This window comes from Choloepus didactylus, chromosome 12, assembly GCF_015220235.1.
Source record: "Choloepus didactylus isolate mChoDid1 chromosome 12, mChoDid1.pri, whole genome shotgun sequence".
In the NCBI taxonomy this organism is placed as follows: Eukaryota; Metazoa; Chordata; class Mammalia; order Pilosa; family Megalonychidae; genus Choloepus; species Choloepus didactylus.
In genome coordinates, this window is record NC_051318.1 from 37,194,554 (window position 1) to 37,199,625 (window position 5,072).

Sequence of the window (5,072 nt, forward strand, 5' to 3'; positions counted from 1 at the left end):
GGAGTCAGGCTGCTGAGGTCCAAATCCTGGCTCCACTAAATGTAAGATCTGGGGCAAGTTACTTGACCTTTCGATAATAGCAATACCTACTTCATGGGATTTTTATGCTAATTAGATGAATTAATATTTGTAAAATGTTTAAAGTAGTGCCTGGCACAATAGTAAGCTCTATATCAGTTTTTGTAAAATTAAAATCATTACTTTTGACTATGGATGCCACACCTCCAGTTACAGGATCTCAAACACAATATTTCCAGAAAACAAGTATCACTGCCAGCTTAGTTTCTCAAGTTTCACCAACTTCCAGGTAATATGAGTAGTAGTGACAAGATCTTTCAAAATAATATCCAAATGGAAAAAGCATTGGGCTTCAATTCTGAAAACCAAGAGTTGGTTCTGGTCTAAAGCAAGTCAATGACCACATCTTTTGAATGAGGACTAACTATTTTCTTGTATGAAAGGAATTTTCCTCTTTACTTCAATTCAGCACATGCAAAATGCTTCCACATTAATCTTATTAATCTTCCCGAAACTTCTTGTATTCATGTTCTTTCATGTAGAAATGTCTTCAAGGGCTCCCCATCTCTCATCATCTGAGATCTCAGTGCTCGGGCCATAACCAGCCTTTCCAGGCTAACCAGAAACTCTCCTGCTGCCATCTTGTGATCCTGACAAACCAGATAATCCTGTTCCTGCCCTCATTTTCTCCCTTCTTCTGTATCTGTACTCTCCCCTCTCCCTCCACCTAGAATGTACCTCTCTCATATTTGCCAGTTAAAATCTCATCCATCATTTAAGGTCCAGGATAAAATGCCTCTTCCACTTTGAGGTTTTCCCTCATCTATCTGAATCTCCTTAACCCGTTGGGTAGTCTCTTTTATGTTGAATGCTTTGTTATTTATTTAATTGTCTTCTCCCCATCCCTAGAGGAATTGATACTTCTCTCAACAGTATATATCTCATTCGACTTTCTGTTGCCCATAAAGCCTATCAATTGACTCCTACCCACTAAAAATACAGTGAGTATTTATCACATATTTCATGAACTTAAAATGAAGGGAACTTAAGACCTCAATATTGTTAAACAAAACCTTTTATTGAGCACTTATTTTCTGCTAGGCTCCTTCCACTTATTTGTGCTAGGCACAAAAATCAAGCTTTTGTGCCTTATCTTATTTAATTTTTCTGTAGGAATTTCCATATAAAAATACTTATGCTTATTTTCTGATTTTTGGCTATTTTATATTTAGCTATTATATGCATAACTCCTAATAATTCACTAATTTGTAATGTATAAGTTCCCACATTAAGTAAGGTATCAGAGGAAATGCAATGTAAACTTACTATTTAGATAGACTCATATTTAAGGATTTCATATTTTTTAACTTAAACAAAGACTTTGATTTAAAGTACATTGGTAGTTAAAATAATCAGTATATATTTAGTCAAAATGATAACACATAATGGGGAAGGAGTGATAATGAATAAAAGCAAGGGATGGGTTGCTCATTAATTGAGGCCGTTATAACAAAAATCAAGATTTTTTTTCATCAGAGGTTATCTATTATTTTTAAGTGGTCTTGAAGGAGAAATTGTAGAGAATTCCTGCTCTCTGAGAAGAATTCTTCCCCTGCCATACATGCTTCCCATTATTAACAAAGGGCATAGGTCAAATTTTTTACTTAAGAGCATTCTCTTAACTGCATTCTTAGTTGTTCTGTCAGTAAGTCAGAAAGTGGATTTACATTTTATTACAAAAACCACAGCACCGCTCCTTTTAGCTGTTGACTTTTACAGGCAGTTGGACATAATCATCAAGTTTTATTGTCTAGTCATTGTCAGGAAGGTGGTGTAGGCCTCTAAATCATTCACTATAGTAAGTTTCTGCTGTAAATATTTAAAACTCTTTTCCTTTCTAAAAAAAAAAAACTCATTTTTTTGGATATAGCTGTCTTAAGCTTCTCTGATTAAGCAAATTGGCTGAGTTGATCCAAATGCCTGAAAAAAAAAAAAAATCTCTTTTTCCCCCAAACAGTATTGAAGAGTTCATAAGGAATTATTAACCTCTATGTTTATCTAAACTCTTCATACATGGACTAGTACTGTTTGGAATCTTTGAAGATGTTTCACTGAGGAGTCATGGGAAATATCCCAAGGAATTTGAGATTTCTCCAATCTCTAGGAAAGTAGAAGTTTCTTTTTTAATTCTTAAAATATTTTGATTTTGATTTCTCCCATTATATATCAGTTTGGGAGAAAATTTGTGAGGAGAGCATATATTTTTTTCACATCAAATCAAATGGCTAAAGTTAACTGGTTAAAAATTTCAATATTATTATTATTCAGCTGTAAAAAGGAATGAATTTCTGACATGTGCTATAACATGGATGAACATTGAAGATATCATGTTGAGTGAAATAAGCCAGGCACAAAAAAAAAACAAATATTGTATGATCTTGCTTATGTGAAATACCTAGAATAAGCAATTCATAGAGACAGGTAGTAGACTACAGGTTTCCATGGGTCAGGGGATGCAGATGCAATTGATAAATATATATGTGTGTGTGTGTATGTGTGTGTGTTTGTGTGTATGTATTTGTAAGAAAATAATCCAGCAAATTTATCAGAGTGAGCATTAGTCTGGGCTCATAAAGGGAAAGTATATTCTTCTCATTAATATGAATGTAAGCTTAGCCCCTTGTAGACATGGAGATGCACCGCACATCCCTTTAAGGGAGGACATGTTGCCCAGCTGAGGGGAACGTGGTCAGCAGGCAGCCTCCAGCTGTCAGCAACTTTAATGTCTGTCTCAAATGCAGAGGATCACTTTGCCTCAGGTCATGCCCTTCCTGGGAGAAGTGAAAGGTGAGGTGTGTTTAGAAAGGCCCAATTATGTCAACCTGATACAAGACAACTGTAATGGACAATATTTGCTCCACAGCTCCCTGTCAGGTTGACTGAGGTTTTGTTGGGTCTGCATCACATCTCAACTTCCTCTTCTTTATCATAGGCCTGTGGTATTTGGCTAAGGAGAACTGTGTCTCCTTTCTGAAACTGACTTCCAGAGTAAGTGAAGGAACTAGACTAGCTGCCTTCACTATCTGGTACTGGTGGCCTCAGCTCTAATTACATCACTTTTAACTCCAGATTTCTTTGTGAGGCTGGAATCACTCCAAATTATCATTGTTCTCCTTCTTCTTTTTTTCTTTACAAATCCACAATTTTATTTATTTGCTATTCAAAAAGTTTAAATCCTTGAGGGGTACAGCATCACACGGATTTGGTGTTCAGTGGCCTCAACAGGAATGCTGCCTCGGAATTTGGCATGAACCATGCCACTGTTCCCATGAGCAGAAGTTACCTTTCCCCAGATTACTCTGGTTTTGTTAGGTTTGCTGCTGGGAGTCACTGTGTTGTTTTTTGCTTTGTACACCTAAGCACATCTCTTGCCAAAATAGAATTCAGTTTCATCTTGGGCATAAACGCCTTCAATTTTAAGAAGAGCTGTGTGCTCACTCTGGTTCCAGAGACCCTGCTTATAGCCAGCAAAAGTGGCCTTGACCCACATCCTTCCAGACACATTTGCCATTTCAGAAGTCCTGTTCCCAGCAGGCCTTCGCAGGCTCAAAGATGGCTGAAAGAGCATCGTTTTCCTTCTATTGGTCCCAAAAGTCTTAGGTCCTTGAATGACACTCCTTCCTCCTCCTCATAAATGTGGGGCTTCTTCTGAGGAAATTGGATTTTACCAAAATAATCAGTTTAAAAGATTATATCCTCCTCACAAACTTGAAGTCATTTGGAGGCTCTTTTCCTTAGAGGCTTTCACTTCCATGGCTTCACCTCTAACCTAAACACAGATGACTCTTCAGTCTAAAACTCTTGCCCTAACCTGTCTCTTGACAAGCAGTTTAGCCTGTTATTCAAGGTCCATCTCCAACTTCTTCACCCGTTACATGAGTACATAAATTCTATGTTTCAGACAAGTTAATCAATTCAATCTTTGAGCATTGGGCTCAATAATAATCCATTAGGCCATACTGTACTCATGCCTCATGCTTCTTCTCTGTCTGAATATACTCTATTTTTGAATTCCCCCTTCAAATCTTTCCTTCTCCATGAAGACTTCCCAGCCTTCAGTGATCTTTTTGCCCACTGCACATCTATATTTATAAGTTATGTGCTACCTTAAACTATCTGTTACTCTTAATGTAAATTTCCCTTCTCATCTCGATTATATACTTATTCTTTGTATCTTCCAGGGACTTACATATTGAAGATGCTCAATATGTGTTTATTGCTTTGATTTTCTCTGACCACTATTTCATCCAGAATGACAAGTGCTTCAGTTATTGCTGCTATATAACGAGCCAGTCAAAGTCCCTTGGGTTGACTGAACTCACCTGGGAAGTTCTCACTTGGGGTCCCTAATGCAGTTGCAGTCAGGTATCAGCTGGGGCTTCAGTCATCTCAACGGGGCTGAACATCCAAGTTGGCTGACTCTCATGGTGGCAGATGAAGCTAGCTATTGGCTGACAGTCAGCTCAACAGGGGCTGTCCACCAGAGCACCCATACTTGGCCTCACCATGTGGCTTTTTACACAATGACAGCTCTTTCAAAGACGGAGCGTTCCAAGAGCGAGTGCTCCAAGATTCTCAGGCAGAAGCTGCAAGACTTATTATCACCTGGCCTGGGAAGTCCCAAAATCTCACTTCTACCCCATTATTTTGGACAAGCAAGTCACTAAGTCTGGCCCATATTTGAGGAGAGGGGAGTAAAATCCAGACTCTTGATGGGAAGATGACAAAATCACATTACAGAGAAGTAGGGGGAAGGGATATATTGTTGCAGACATCTTGGGAAAATACAATCTGTCAAGGCTGATAACATATATGTTTCTATTCTGTAATTGTACTAGTTTGTAACCCATCTGCTTAGGAATTTAGGCTGCCTTGACATAATATATTCTCCTCTTCTCCTGGCATCTGGATAAATCTTTAAGACATTGTAGGAAAGTCTGCTGGGTGATCAGAATTGAACAGATTTAGTGGCCCAAAACCAACTAAAGAGCAAA

At 38.1% G+C, this 5,072-nt stretch overlaps 1 pseudogene; it reads right to left on the minus strand.

Moving 5' to 3' along the window:
- Positions 1-3,247: 3,247 nt before the first annotated feature.
- LOC119506811 lies at positions 3,248-3,646 on the minus strand (annotated as a pseudogene).
- Between the last annotated feature and the right edge of the window lie 1,426 nt (positions 3,647-5,072).